This window comes from Ranitomeya imitator, chromosome 3, assembly GCF_032444005.1.
Source record: "Ranitomeya imitator isolate aRanImi1 chromosome 3, aRanImi1.pri, whole genome shotgun sequence".
NCBI lineage: Eukaryota > Metazoa > Chordata > Amphibia > Anura > Dendrobatidae > Ranitomeya > Ranitomeya imitator.
The window spans coordinates 189,903,115-189,919,972 of record NC_091284.1 but is presented as its reverse complement, the minus strand read 5'-3'; the positions used below and the strand labels follow the sequence as shown (position 1 = coordinate 189,919,972).

General features: G+C 45.0%; 1 long non-coding RNA gene across 2 annotated transcripts in view; it reads right to left on the bottom strand.

Annotated features, from left to right (window-relative positions):
* The window catches only part of LOC138671992 (uncharacterized), a 145,872-nt gene extending 133,665 nt beyond the window's left edge, over window positions 1-12,207 (bottom strand). For both annotated transcript variants that reach the window (XR_011319518.1, XR_011319519.1), the window contains exon 1: window positions 12,131-12,207. This is a non-coding gene — a long non-coding RNA (uncharacterized lncRNA). The remainder of the gene's footprint in view (window positions 1-12,130) is intronic.
* Between the last annotated feature and the right edge of the window lie 4,651 nt (window positions 12,208-16,858).

Genomic DNA, 16,858 nt, shown 5'->3' with positions numbered 1-16,858 from the left:
GGGGGGTACTGTTGTGAATTCTGTGGCTGAATTCACTCCTGTGGTCACAAGTGGTACTGCAGCTTCTGGGCTTCCTCCCTCAGGTGTTCTGGTGAGCTCGTTGGCTGCCTTGTTATTTAACTCCACCTGATTCTTTCTTCCTTGCTCCTTGTCAATGTTCCAGTGTTGGATCTGAGCTTCTGGATCTTTCCTGTGGCCTGCTGCTCTGCTTAGATAAGTGCTTCTTTGCTTTTGTTGCTGTTTTTTCTGTCCAGCTTGTCTTTTCGTTTTTGCTGGAAGCTCTGAGACGCAAGGGGTGTGCCGCCGTGCCGTTGGTTCGGCACGGTGGGTCTTTTTGCCCCCTTTGCGTGGTTTTTGCTTTAGGGTTTTTTGTAGACTGCAAAGTTCTCTTTGCTATCCTCGCTCTATCTAGAATATCGGGCCTCACTTTGCTGAATCTATTTCATCCCTACGTTTTGTCTTTTCATCTTGCTAACAGTCATTATATGTGGGGGGCTGCCTTTTCCTTTGGGGTATTTCTCTGAGGCAAGTCAGGCTTGTATTTCTATCTTCAGGCTAGTCAGTTCCTCAGGCTGTGCCGAGTTGCATAGGTAGTGTCAGGCGCAATCCACAGCTGCCTTTAGTTGTGTTTAGGATAGGTTCAGGTATTGCGGTCTACAGAGATTCCACGTCTCAGAGCTCGTTCTATTGTTTTTGGGTTATTGTCAGATCACTGTATGTGCTCTGATTACTGGCACACTGTGTTACTGGATTGCCTCCATAACAATTGACCCCCATACAGTAAAAATGTCACCCCTTTACTTAATTTCCCCATTCTGTGCCCCTTTATGTTGCCCCCATCCTGGACCCCTATGTACACTTTAATAAGGACCCCATCCTGGGCACCTTCATTTAATAATGTTGCCATCATCCTAGGCCCCTTTATTTAATAATGTTCCCATCCTCAGCCCATTCCAGTAATAATGTCCCATCCTGGGCCCCTTCCAGTAATAATTTCCCCATCCTGGGCCCCTTTATTTAATAATCTCCCAATCCTGTGCCAATTTATTTAAGAATGTCCCCATCCTAGGCCCCTTTATTTAATAATGTCCTCATCATCCTGGGCCCCTTCATTTAATTCTATATATAATTGTCTAAGGGGTACTTCCATCTGTTTGTCTGTCTGCAACTTCCGTAACGGAAATCCTGCGTTGCTGACAGCGACAGGCTCAGTCCGGCTGCGAATTGGCCCCTCCCTACTCTCCTCCAGTCAGTGCCCCCTCCCTACTCCCCTCCAGTCAGCGCCAGTGTGTCGCCCCGTCTCGCGAGACCGCTAAGTCATCTGGGTAATTTCGCAATACATCACTGGGAATGGAAGCTGGCGGCAGCATCGCGCGCATCGGCACAGCTTCGCTGGATGCCGGAGGGTGAGTTTATAACTATTTTTTAGATAAATTTTTTTTTTTAACAGGGATATGGTGCCCACACTGCTGTATACTACGTGGGCTCTGTTATATACTGTGTGGGCTGTGTTATATACTACGTGGGCTGTGTTATATACTGCATGGGCTGTGCTATATACTACATAGCCTGTGTTATATACTGTGTGGGCTGTGCTATATATTACGTGGGTTGTGCTATATATTACATGGGCTGTGTTATATACTACGTGGCTGCTATATACTATGTGGACTGTGTTATATACTGCATGGCCTGTGTTATACACTGCGTGTGCTGTGTTATATATTACGTGGGCTTTGTTATATATTACGTGGGCTGTGTTAAATACTACGTGGCTGCTATATACTATGTGGCTGCTATATACTACATGGCTGTGCTATATACTACGTGGCTATCTGTGTTACGTGGGCTGTGTTATATACTACGTGGGCTATGTTATATACTGCGTGGGCTGTGTTATATACTGCGTGGGCTGTGTCATATACTGCGTGGGCAGTGTTATATACTACGTGGCCTGTGTTATATACTGCGTGGGCTGTGCTATATATTACGTGGGCTGTGCTATATATTACGTGGGCTGTGTTATACTCTACGTGACTGCTATATACTACGTGGCTGTGCTATATACTACGTGGCTGTGCTATATACTACAAGACTGTCTGTGTTACGTGGGCTGTGCTATATACTATGTGGCTGCTATATACTATGTGGCTGCTATATACTACGTGGCTGTGCTATATACTACGTGGCTGTGCTATATACTACGTGGCTGTGTTATATACTACGTGGCTGTGTTATATACTACATGGCTGTGCTAAGCGTGACGTACATACGTACATACATATTCTAGAACACTCGATGCATTAGAATCGGGCCTCCATCTAGTACAGTATAATGAGCCCCATATACAGCTCAATACAGTGTAATGGGACCCATATATTGCTCCATACAGTATAATGGGCCCCATATAATGCTCCATACAGTACATTGGTCTCACACAAGGCTCCATATCATATAGTGGCTCCATATATTGCTCCATTCAGTATGATGGGCCCCATATATTGCTTCATATAGTTAAATGGGCCCCATACAGTATACAGCTCTGGCAAAAAATAAGAGACCATTGCAAAATGTTCAGTTTGTCTGATTTTTCTCTTTATAGGTATATTTTGGATCAAAAATGTAAATAGTTCTTTTAGTCTACAAACTTCTGACATGTCTCCGAATTTCCAAGCAATAAATTTTGTTTTTTTTTCTGAAAAGGAGAAATGGTCAAAATTAATAAAAAACAAACAGTGCTTTCAAGCCACAAGTAATGCAAAGAAAACAAGTTCATAATCATTTAGAAACAGCAATACTAATGTTTTAACTCAGGAAGAGTTCAGAAATCAATATTTTGAGGAATAACCATGATTTTTAGTCACAGCTGTCATGCGTCTTGGCACGCTTTCCACCAGTCTTTCACACTGCTTCTGGAGCAAAAATATAAGCCGTTCTTCTTTGTTTGATGGCTTGTGACTATCCATTATCCTCTTGATTACATTCCAGAGGTTTTCAATGGGGTTTAGGTCTAGAGAATGGGCTACCCATGACAGGGCTCTGATGTTGTGATCTCTTAATTTTTGCCAAAGCTGTATAATTCTCCATACAGTATAATGGGCCCCATATATTGTTCCATACAGTATAATTGCCACACACAGTGCTCCATACAGTATAGTGGCCCAATAATTGTTCCATACAGAATAATGGCCCTCATGTATTGCTCTATACAGTACGATGGTTTCCATATATTGCTCCATAGAGTATAATGGGCCCAATATATTGCTCCATACAGAAAATCTCACCATATCTTGCTCTATACAGTATAATGGCCCTACACAGTGCTCCATACAGTATAATGGGCCCCATATAATGCCCCATACAGTATAATGGACCCCATATAATGCTCCTTAAAGAAAAATGGGCCCCATATAATCATCCATACAGTATAATGGTCCCATATAATGGAGCACTATGTGGTACCCATAATGTATGGAGAACTATATAGGATGAAATTGACTTTTATAAAGGGTACACTGCTGAGGACAGTTTCTACTGGTAGAGTACATTTATCAATATCCTGTTTACCTCTAAGGCTGCCGTCACACTAGCAGTATTTGGTCAGTATTTTACATCAGTATTTGTAAGCCAAAACCAGGAGTGGAACAAATAGAGGAAAAGTATAACAGAAATATATGCACCACTTCTACAGTTATCACCCACTCCTGGTTTTGGCTTACAAATACTGATGTAAAATACTGACCAAATACTGCTAGTGTGATGGCAGCCTAATACTACAGGTACTGAGACCCTGAAACCTGTGGACTCTCGATCACCTGATTCCCCTCTGCTGTATGGTATTGTAGAATTTACAATAGATATTAATTATGTAATCTAAGAAGTGATATCTTTGGCATTGTACTATACCTATATATCTCTGTCGTATCTGTGCATCATGAATTCTGGTATGTGTTTAAGAACCCAAGAGACTCTTTCCCTGGAGCCCATGAAAACCATGAGCCAGCCTTGTGTGTCTGTCTGTGCATGTATGTGTATTTATATATTTATACATGTGTGTGCATCCATATGTGTGTCTGTATGTGTGTATAGGTATGTATGTGTTTAAGCATGTATTTGTGTATGTGTTTATGCATTTGTGTGTCTGTGTATTTGTGCATCTGTGTCTGTATGTAAGTATTTATGAATGTCTGTGTATGCATATTTTTTGTGTATGTATTTGCATGTGTATATGTGTGTGTGTGTGTATGTATGCATGTGTTTATGTATGTGTATGTGTGTTTATGCATGTGTGTGTGTGTATGGATATGTTTATGTATGTATGTATGTACAGTATATGTGTGTGTATCTATGCACATATGAGTGTATGAGTGTATGTATATGCGTGTATGTGTGTGCATGTATGTATATGTAGGGGATGTGGCAGTACATATCATATTCCACCCCCTTCTCCTGTGATAAAGTTATTATTGCTGCTATGTGCCTAATGTACAGTATGTGATGTTCTATTGCTTGTCCTTGTTATATAGGGAAAGTGTAGTGCTGAAGTTCGCCCATTAGATGGAGTACCTTAGAATAGTGTACATAGTATTAGATGGGAATTCCACATAGTAAGGAACTAGTTAATGTAGGAGGGGTCAGCTGCAGTTAAGAGAAGGAGCATTTCCTGAATCTAGCTAGAAGGACCCAGGTGCCCAGACAGTCCACACGGGCTTAAGTGCCCAGGACAATAGCAGCAACCACGCAATGTTGTTTTACTAAGAGAAGAAAAGCCCAGCCGTTACAACCCCCTTGCTGGAGTTAACTTCCTGGAGCTCCTGCTCCACACACTGACCTCTTATCAGTCCTCTCTCCTGGGGAAGCTACCGAACTGGGATCATCGTCCCTCTGACCAGTGCACTCCCGACAGTCCAGATCCTCAGACATAAGGTAGCTCCCCCAAACGCAGTACCATCACTGACTCTGCAAACACGGCCTCTCTGTGTGCTGTTCTGGACGTCCATCCCCACTTGGAACCGTCCAACATACAGGCCACCAGGTCCAAAGCCTCACCATGTGCTCTTCAGGAAGTTAGCACCTCCAACAAATAGGCCTTCCAGGACCTAACACAAGGACCAATCAGGTCCATACACTCTCTAACGTGACTGTTATGAACTGGTGGCCTAGGAGTAGCATGAGACGTACTCTGGAGAGGGTGGTACCTGTACTGACCGCAAACCCTGAACTTAGCACCGCAACTAGAAGTAGCCGTGGGAAGTACCTAACACTCCCTAGACCCCTCGACACAGCCTAAGAACTAACTTCCCATAAAGATAGCAACGGGAAAACTATCTTGCCTCAGAGAAAATCCCCAAAGGATAGACAGCCCCCCACAAATATTGACTGTGAGAGGAGAGGGAAATGACATACGCAGACAGAAATCAGGATTTAGCAAAGGAGGCCATTCTAGCTAAAAAGAAAGAATAGGACAGAGTACTATGCGGTCAGTATTAAAACACTAGAAAATATCCACCACAGAAAATACAAATCTCCACATCTGACTAAAGACATGGAGGGTATATCTGCATCTCCAGAGACACAGCTTGGCTGCAAAAAATCCTTCACAGACAAAGCTGGACAAGACAAAACATGAAAATGCACAGAACTATAAGGTCCACAGCATGTGGACAGCAAAAACAAAGCCAGAACTTATCTTTGTTGAAAAGAACAGCAAAACAGGAGAGACCAGGAATGGATGTGAATCCTCCAAAAACAATGGACAACTGGCACTGACTAAAGGATCAAGCAAGACTAAATAGCCCAGTCCAAATTGCAATTAAGTGGACACACCTGATAAATGCTGTGATCCAAAGACAGCAGCACTACCACTCACAACCACCGGAGGGAGCCCAAGAGCAGAATTCACAACAGTACCCCCCCCTTGAGGAGGGGTCACCGAACCCTCACCAGAGCCCCCAGGCCGATCAGGATGAGCCAAATGAAAGGCACGAACCAAATTGTCAGCATGAACATCGGAGGCAACAGCCCAAGAATTATCCTCCTGGCCATAACCCTTCCATTTGACCAGATACTGAAGCTTCCGCCTCAAAAAACGAGAATCCAAAATCTTCTCAACCACATACTCCAACTCCCCATCAATCAACACCGGGGCCGGAGGATCAACAGAGGGAACAACGGGCACCACATACTTCCGCAACAAAGATCTATGGAAAACATTATGGATGGAAAAAGAGGCTGGAAGGGCCAAACGAAAAGACACTGGATTGATAATCTCAGAAATCCTATAAGGACCAATAAACCGAGGCTTGAACTTAGGGGAAGAAACCTTCATAGGAACATGACGGGAAGACAACCAGACCAAATCCCCAACCTGAAGCCGAGAACCAACACACCGACGACGGTTAGCAAAACGCTGATCCTCCTCCTGAGACAACACCAAATTGTCCACCACATGAGCCCAAATTTGCTGCAGCCTGTCAACCACAGAATCCACACCAGGACAATCAGAAGGCTCAACCTGCCCTGAAGAAAAACGAGGATGAAAACCAAAATTACAAAAAAAAGGCGAAACCAAGGTAGCAGAACTAGCCCGATTATTAAGGGCAAACTCGGCCAATGGCAAGAAAGCCACCCAATCATCCTGATCAGCAGACACAAAGCATCTCAAATAAGTTTCCAAAGTCTGATTAGTTCGCTCGGTTTGGCCATTTGTCTGAGGATGAAATGCGGAAGAAAAAGACAAATCAATGCCCAGCCTAGCACAAAAGGCCCGCCAAAACCTAGAAACAAACTGGGAACCTCTATCGGACACAATATTCTCCGGAATGCCATGCAAACGAACCACATGCTGGAAAAACAACGGAACCAAATCAGAAGAGGAAGGCAATTTAGGCAAAGGTACCAAATGAACCATCTTAGAAAACCGGTCACAAACCACACAGATAACCGACATCCTCTGGGAAACCGGAAGATCTGAAATAAAATCCATAGAAATATGCGTCCAAGGTCTCCCAGGGATCTGCAAAGGCAGAAGCAACCCACTAGCGCGGGAACAGCAAGGCTTAGCCCGCACACAAATCCCACAGGACTGCACAAAAGAACGCACATCCCGCGACAAAGAAGGCCACCAAAAGGACCTACCAACCAAATCTCTGGTACCAAAAATCCCAGGATGGCCAGCTAACACAGAACAATGAACCTCAGAAATCACTTTACTAGTCCATCTATCAGGAACAAACAGTTTCCCCACAGGACAGCGGTGAGGTTTATTAGCCTGAAATTCCTGAAGAACCCATCGTAAATCAGGGGAGATGGCAGAAAGAATCACCCCTTCCTTCAGAATGCCGACCGGCTCAAGAACCACAGGGGAATCAGGAAAAAAACTCCTAGAGAGGGCATCAGCCTTAACATTCTTAGAACCCGGAAGATACGAGACCACAAAATCAAAACGGGAGAAAAACAGGGACCATCGAGCCTGTCTAGGATTCAGTCGTTTGGCAGACTCGAGGTAAATCAGATTCTTATGATCAGTCAGGACCACAATACGGTGCTTGGCCCCCTCAAGCCAATGTCGCCACTCCTCAAATGCTCACTTCATAGCCAACAACTCCCGATTGCCGACATCATAATTGCGTTCCGCAGGCGAAAACTTCTGAGAAAAGAAGGCACACGGTTTCATCAAGGAACCATCAGAATTCCTCTGAGACAAAATGGCCCCTGCCCCAATCTCAGACGCGTCAACCTCAACCTGAAATGGAAGAGAAACATCCGGCTGACGCAACACAGGGGCAGAAGTAAATCGGCGTTTAAGCTCCTGAAAGGCAGAAACAGCCGCGGAGGACCAATTTGTCACATCAGCACCTTTCTTCGTCAAATCGGTCAGAGGTTTAACCACACTGGAGAAGTTGGCAATGAAACGACGATAAAAATTAGCAAAGCCCAAAAATTTCTAAAGGCTCTTCACAGATGTGGGCTGAATCCAATCATGAATGGCCTGAACCTTAACCGGATCCATTTCTATAGATGAGGGAGAAAAAATGAAGCCCAAAAAAGAAACCTTCTGCACTCCAAAGAGGCACTTCGATCCCTTCACAAATAAAGCATTATTACGGAGGATCTGAAATACCATCCTCCTGACCTGTTTCACATGAGACTCCCAATCATCGGAAAAAATCAAAATATCATCCAAATATACAACCATGAATTTATCAAGATAACTCCGAAAGATATCATGCATGAAGGACTGGAACACAGATGGGGCATTAGAGAGTCCGAATGGCATCACAAGGTATTCAAAATGGCCTTTGGGCGTATTAAATGCAGTTTTCCATTCGTCACCCTGCTTAATACGAATAAGATTATATGCCCCTCGAAGGTCAATCTTAGTAAACCAACTAGCCCCCTTAATCCTAGCAAACAAATCAGTAAGCAAAGGCAAAGGGTATTGAAATTTGACCGTGATCTTATTCAAGAGGCGATAATCAATACAGGGTCTCAAGGAGCCATCCTTCTTGGCAACAAAAAAAAAACCTTCTTCCAAAGGTGAAGAAGATGGCCGAATATGCCCCTTCTCCAAAGACTCCTTAATATAGCTCCGCATGGCGGCATGTTCTGGCACAGACTGGTTGAAAAGTCGGCCCTTAGGGAACTTACAACCTGGAATCAAGTCAATAGCACAATCACAGTCCCTATGCGGTGGAAGGGAACTGGATTTGGGCTCATCGAATACATCCTGGAAATCTGACAATAACTCAGGAATTTCAGAAGAGGGGGAAGAGGAAATTGACATCAAAGGAACGTGACCATGAACCCCCTGACAACCCCAACTAGTCACAGACATAGATTTGCAATCTAACACCGGATTATGTACCTGTAACCATGGAAAACCCAGCACAATATCATCATGCAAATTATGCAACACCAGAAAACGACAATCTTCCTGATGGGCTGGCGCCATGCGCATGGTCAGCTGTGTCCAAAACTGAGGTTTATTTATAGCCAACGGTGTAGCATCAATCCCCCTTAAAGGAATAGGGTTCTGCAAAGGCTGCAAGGAGAAACCACAACGTCTGGCAAATTCTAAGTCCATTAAGTTCAGAGCGGCGCCTGAATCCACAAATGCCATGACAGAAAATGACGATAATGAGCAGATCAAGGTCACAGATAACAGAAATTTAGGTTGTACAGTACTGATGGTAACAGAATTAGCAATTCTCTTTGTACGTTTAGGGCAATCAGAAATAACATGAGCAGAATCGCCGCAGTAAAAACACAACCTATTCAGACGCCTGAATCTTTGTCGTTCAGCTGTAGACAAAATCCTATCACACTGCATAGGCTCAGGGCTCCGCTCGGAGGACAATGCCACAGTGTGCACAACTCTGCGCTCGCGCAAGCGCCGATCAATCTGAATGGCCAGAGACATAGAATCACTCAGACCAGCAGGCGTGGGGAACCCCACCATAACGTCTTTAACAGATTCAGAAAGACCCTTTCTGAAAATTGCCGCCAAGGCATCCTCATTCCATTTAGTCAACACAGACCATTTTCTAAATTTCTGGCAATACGATTCTGCTGCTTCTTGACCCTGACACAGGGCCAACAAGGTCTTCTCTGCATGATCCACTGAATTAGGTTCATCATACAATAACCCTAGCGCCTGAAAAAAGGTGTCTACATTAAGCAAAGCAGGATTCCCAGATTCCAGGGAAAATGCCCAATCCTGAGGATCACCACGCAACAGAGAAATAACAATTTTAACCTGCTGAATGGGATCACCAGAAGAATGGGGTTTCAGAGCAAAAAACAGTTTACAGTTATTTTTAAAGCTCAAAAATTTGGACCTGTCCCCAAAAAACAAATCAGGAGTTGGAATTCTAGGCTCTAAAACCGGAGTCTGAACGATATAATCGGAAATACCCTGTACTCTAGCAGCAAGCTGGTCCACATGAGAAACCAATTCCTGAACCTCCATGCCAGCGCTAAACTCCTGAGCCACCCAGAGGAAAAGAGGGAAGGAAAGACAAAACAGACTACAGAAAAAAAATGGCTCAGCACTTTTCTTCCCTTCTTCTGAGATGCATTTAACTCATTGTTGGCCAGTTGTACTGTTATGAACTGGTGGCCTAGGAGCAGCATGAGACGTACTCTGGAGAGGGTGGTACCTGTACTGACCGCAAACCCTGAACTTAGCACTGCAACTAGAAGTAGCCGTGGGAAGTACCTAACACTCCCTAGACCCCTCGACACAGCCTAAGAACTAACTTCCCCTAAAGATAACAACGGGAAAACTATCTTGCCTCAGAGAAAATCCCCAAAGGATAGACAGCCCCCCACAAATATTGACTGTGAGAGGAGAGGGAAATGACATATGCAGACAGAAATCAGGATTTAGCAAAAGAGGCCATTCTAGCTAAAAAGAAAGAATAGGACAGAGTACTATGCGGTCAGTATTAAAACACTAGAAAATATCCACCACAGAAAATACAAATCTCCACATCTGACTAAAGACATGGAGGGTATATCTGCATCTCCAGAGACACAGCTTGGCTGCAAAAAATCCTTCACAGACAAAGCTGGACAAGGCAAAACATGAAAATGCACAGAACTATAAGGTCCACAGCATGTGGACAGCAAAAACAAAGCCAGAACTTATCTTTGTTGAAAAGAACAGCAAAACAGGAGAGACCAGGAATGGATGTGAATCCTCCAAAAACAATGGACAACTGGCACTGACTACAGGATCAACCAAGACTAAATAGCCCAGTCCAAATTGCAATTAAGTGGACACACCTGATAAATGCTGCGATCCAAAGACAGCAGCACTACCACTCACAACCACCGGAGGGAGCCCAAGAGCAGAATTCACAACACGTGACCACACCAAGGTCACATTATGTACCTGTAACCACTCCCATAGGTGGGAGGTATGTGTGGTTAGTCAGACCTGCCCAGCTTTCTGACTAACTGTGTAAGCCTCCCTTTAAAGCTACACAAACACAAGGCTCATAGGACGACAGGTCCCAAAGCAACATTATCAGCTTACAGTGCAGAGGAGCTTCTCTGCAACACATACTTGCCATTTACAATAATGCCGAACGTTGTCTCACCATTAAACATATGCCTGCAACTGCCATGCATTCCCATGGCCTCAATACGCCTCCGTGTGTATTCTGAGGAGACCATGCAGCGCTCCCTACCCTTTGAAGAGCCAGGTTGATTTTCCTATTCTTTACAATTACTGTATCAACAATTATAATTAAGTATTACAACTACAGTACATCAACCAAAACAAATATGTTCACACATACATACACAAATGCATGCTACCACACACATATAGCGGGTATGGAAAGTAATCAGACCACTTTAAAATTTTCACTCTTAGTTTCATTGCAGCCATTTGGTAAATTCAATAAAGTTCATAAAGTACCATGCTTGGCCCATGTGCTCAATTAGTGGTTAGGCGCTTTCCAAAAAGTCACCCTGATTTGCCTGAGCTACTTGTCAAGTTATGCGATGTGTGTACTCTTTCCCCAAGTCAGCTACAGCTGTTCACAATGAAAGATGCCAGATGGCAATGGAGGAAGAAAGTAGACAGGGTCATAGTACCCAGCTCTGGCTCATCTCATCTTCACAGAGCGGATTTTGTCATAATGAGGAGGAATAGGAGATGGTTACTTGAGCTACAGAGGGTACTACCAATGTCAGCGTCTTGTCTTTTCAGCGTAGATGGCCTGAAAAGGAGGAGAGGTAGGAGGACATGTAAAATTGTCCTCCTACTGAGGACAGGGAAGTTTTGACTGTTGTGAGTCTTGCAGACATGGCAGACTTTATGTCCCACTGCCTTTCACGTGACCCTAGTGTTATAAGCATTTTGGGCACCACCTATTACTGGATGTTCACACTTCTTGACCCATGCTACAAGGATAACTTTCCACCACTTCTTATGGCAGAGAGGGCTACGAAAATGGTGTAATATAAGAAGGCCTTAGTAGAAGAAGTAGTAAAAAAAATCCCATCTGACAATGCTGGCATCAGAGGTCAGAGTTCTTTGGACAACAAAGGAGTAGAGAAGAGGAAGACACACAACAGGTCCAACAGAGACAGGGGGACACTACCTAGCCCACCTTACCGGCATCCTCCGTGATTCCTCTGTGCCATACAGCTATTGAGTGTTCAAGCTGGTCACGTTGCATGAACTGTCCCTCTATGTCTAGGAGTTGCTTGCCTGTCCGGCTGATAGCGTTTGTCAGAGTGCTGACATGCTGACTCTCATCAAAATGAACAATGTATGGATTGGTCCAGAATTTGCAATCCCACATGATGAGAGCAGTGGAACATAAAGTCAAATATTATGTTCCTTTTTCGAGGGTGTTGTAGTGCAGCAGTATCCACACTGTGCAGTGATGAGGCAATGACCCAGCAAAGTTCAAAGCAAAACGTCCCTTTAATGTTCAACTCACAAAAACACAGCACACGATATCCTCCGGATTGCAGCCGGGAAACATATCCTTTGGACTGCAGCCAACAGGCCAGCCCACCTTTGTGACCTGTTGCCATGGGCGCCTGCACCGCCGTGTTAATGTTCAACTCACAGCACTACACAGTACACAATATCCTCCAGTTTGCAGCCAATAAATGCGCCAGTCCACCTCCGAGACTAGTTGCTGTGGGCGACTGCACCACTGTGTACGCTGTGGGTGCCAGGCATTTCAACTACCTTGGCTGTTTGGCTCAGCTTGCCTGTGCGGCCTCACACAGGTGGAGCTCTGTAGAGCCTCCTGCTCTGTACTCCTATCAACACCAGACGGACACTGACCCTGACACACCCAACCCTCTGCTTCAGGTGTTTTTACAAGGAACCAATGGCCTTCAGCCACATGGAAAACCCAGCCAGGAATGAAATGGACTGCATGACTACCATCCTGTAGTCTGTTTCAAAACACAAAAGCCCAGCACAGGTTTTCCCTAAATCTGCCCTGGACACATAGCATGCCCAGAACCAATACTCACTTTTATTCTGCATTGCAATCACAACTACATCTGTGACTGCAATGCACTCCCATGGCCTCAATATGCCTCTGTGCGCATCCTGGGAAGAACACACAGTGACCCCTACATGTAACACTGGCCACTGCCTCAGAGTGTATTACCATGCACCCCTTCCCATCCAAACAAAGACATACATTTCTTGTAATTTTTAGTGTCCCCCTTCTCTACCATATCTACAGGGCCATGATCTGACTCTTGCTCCTAATTTTTCAAGGGTGTGTCTGATACCCTACTATATATTGTTTTATATCCAGTTCCCAAGAGGTTAGATTATGTATGTCCACTTTTGAAAATTGGGAACAAAAAGATTAGCTGCATTCACTGTGAACTGTAGAATAACTATAGTTCCAATTAGAAGCTACTGATGAACCAGTGCAACAAAAAAGGTGGCACTTCGCTAAGATTTACCCTGAATAGACTAATATAAGTACTGTACTAATCCTAATAGATTATAGTAGATTTCATCAAGACTGAAGATTTGAAGATCAGTGTACTGTATTGTCCCACTAAACAAATATCCAATCATTATGTTTATACACATTGCATTCATCTGTCATGTTTTGCTATGTAAAAGAAATAATATACAGATTTACTAACAAGCATAATTGGTGCTGCAGGATCCAAATATTTTCTAGTCAAGCCTCTGCCAGAAGCACCATTTGACATACGGTACTTTAGGTCATTGAATTATTTGGGCAAATTGGCATATACACTGCTCAAAAAAATAAAGGGAACACTAAAATCCTGCATCCTAGATATCACTGAATGAAATATTCCAGTTGTAAATCTTTATTCATTACATAGTGGAATGTGTTGAGAACAATAAAACCTAAAAATGATCAACATAATTAACAACTAATATCCCACGGAGGTCTGGAGTTGGAATGATGCTCAAAGTCAAAGTGGAAAATTAAGTTACAGGCTGATCCAACTTCAGTGGAAATGACTCAAGACAAGGAAATGATGCTCAGTATTGTGTGGCCTCCACGAGCCTGTATGACCTCCTTACAATGCCTGGGCATGCTCCTGATGAGGCGGCGGAGGGTCTCCTGAGGGATCTCCTCCCAGACCTGGACTAAAGCATCCGCCAACTCCTGGACAGTCTGTGGTGCAACATGACGTTCGTCGATGGTGCGAGACATGATGTCCCAGATGTGTTCAATCGGATTCAGGTCTGGGGAACGGGTGGGCCAGTCCATAGCTTCAATACCTTCATCTTGCAGGAACTGCGAACACACTCCAGCCACATGAGGTCTGGCATTGTCTTGCATTAGGAGGAACCCAGGGCCAACGGCACCAGCATATGGTCTCACAAGGGGTCTGAGGATCTCATCTCGGTACCTAATGGCAGTCAAGCTACCTCTGGAGAGCACATGGAGGGCTCTGCCGTCCTCCAAAGAAATGCCACCCCACACCATTACTTACCTATTGCCAAATCGGTCATGCTGAAGGATGTTGCAGGCAGCAGATCCCTCTCCACGGTGCCTCCCTCCAGACTATTTCACGTCTGTCACATGTGCTCAGTTTGAACCTGCTTTCATCTGTGAAGAGCACAGGGTGCCAGTGTCGAATTCGCCAATCCTGGTATTCTGTGGCAAATGCCAAGCGTCCTGCACGGTGTTGGTCTGTGAGCACAACCCCCATCTGTGGACGTCGGACACTCAGACCATCCTCATGGAGTCGGTTTCTAACCATTTGTGCAGATGGAGCGCCCCCGTGGGTAGTGGGGTACTCGGTACCGGGTCCTTCGGTTCTCAAAGGGGGATGTCACAGTGGCTGACCCAGTCCGTGGCCCTCGGGAGGTCCGTGTTAAAGGGGAAAGCTCTTTAAAGGGAAAGTTTGTGATGCCACCTGTGGTATTCGGTCAGGGTGACCGACACTGCTTTGAGGGGTCTGCTGGGGTGATGTTATGGAAGCTAGATGGTATACCTTCCCACAGGTGAAGTATGTCCACAGGGCTTTCCAGTGTGTAGATGGTGAATGGTGTGAGGCGCAGTGAAGAACAAGGACACAAGGTTGCAGTCTCTATACCTTTACTGAAAGCTTCAGCATCCAGAGTCCAGATCACCAGATCACAGGGCAGGCAGAGTCTGGCCGGTTTGGAGGCAAATCCAGAAGTCCCTTTATCCAGGTGGAAATCAGTAACCTTCCTCTAGTGCCTGGGTGTTGTAGTACCTTATTGCTGAGCCTCTCATAAGGTCCTCACAACTGTTGTAGATGTTCTAGATGTTGTGTCTCTCTCTGTCTGTCCCCCAGATGGATAGGACAAACCCGTATGACCAGTGGCGTGAGGCTTTTTGTAGGGACTCTATCATGCCCCAGCCTCTCGTGGGTGCCACCATGCCTCCTGGGTATAAAGTGGGCAGGTAACGTGGAATTAGCTGTCCTGCCGGTCTCTGGAGCAAGGCATAAAGAACTGTTGCTCCCTCGGTGTTCCGGCTACCAGAATCCTGCGCCTCAGAAGGAGGCAGCCTGTGTAGGGCAGAACTCCTTCTAGTTTCCTCTCCTTTTGCTATGACTTCATTTATCACCCTCTACAATACAGTTCTCTGTTCGTGTCTCTTTCTGGAAGCTGCCGCACGTGGGGCAGGTGCAGCTCCGTAGCCTTCTGTCTAGGCCTCTGAGAGGATCCCACCCCTGCCAGGGACCCACTACCTGAGCCGAAGCTCAGCCAGCATCTGGCTGAGTAAAGCTCAGCCAGCTTCTGCCTAACTTCATATCCAGACCACCAGTTTTACCTAATTGTGAAGAGTGCCCTAATAAATAGGAGCATAGCTCCCCCTCGTGGACTGGAGTATGAAATGTGTTGCTTGTTTGTGACACCTGGTAAAGAGATCTCCTTTATTGCCTCCAAATGTAACATCACTCCCCCCTGGAGGAGAATGATATTACTGCAATGACCAGGACCCTCGGGCGCTGCACAGACACATGCACATTTGTGGCTTGCTGGAGGTAATTTTGCAGGGCTCTGGCAGTGTTCCTCCTATTCCTCCTTGCACAAAGGCTGAGGTAGCGGTCTTGCTGCTGGGTTGTTGCACTCCTACGGCCCCCTCCACATCTCCTGGTGTACTAGCCTGTCTCCTGGTAGTGCCTCCCGCCTCTGGACACTACGCTGACAGACACAGCAAACCTTCTTGCCACAGCTCGCATTGATGTGCCATCCTGGATGAGCTGCACCACCTGAGCCCCTTGTGTGGGTTATAGAGTTCGTCTCATGCTACCACAAGTGTTAAAGCACAACCAACATTGAAAAGTGACCAAAACATCAGCTAGAAAGTGTTGGTACTGAGTTGTGGTCTGTGGTCCCCACCTGCAGAACCACTCATTTATTGAGTATGTCTTGATAAGTGCCAATAATTTCCATCTGTTGTCTATTCCATTTGCACAACAGCATGTGAAATTGATTGTCAAACACTGTTGCTTCCTAAGTGGACAGTGTGATTTCACAGAAGTTTGTTTTACCTGGAGTTATATTCTGTTGTTTTAGTGTTCCCTTTATTTTTTTGAGCAGTGTATATTGAATTTGAGCCTAAGTGCTTGCCATCTCTATAGATGCCAGGATGTAGAACAGGATTGCTAAATTTATTTTTGTTTTTCTCTGGATAAAGATTACAGTCACATTGAAAAACCATTAATGCTACAGATGACAAATAATGAAGGTCCATAGTTCAGAATATTAAAGAGGTTTCCCAAATTTTTAACTTGTCTCCTATTTCTCATCGCTGCAGGGTACTATTGGTGCAACAGTGCCCTGTTCATGGGGTTCCAGAGCTCCTAGAGGACGGACTCCTACTAATCAACAAGCTAT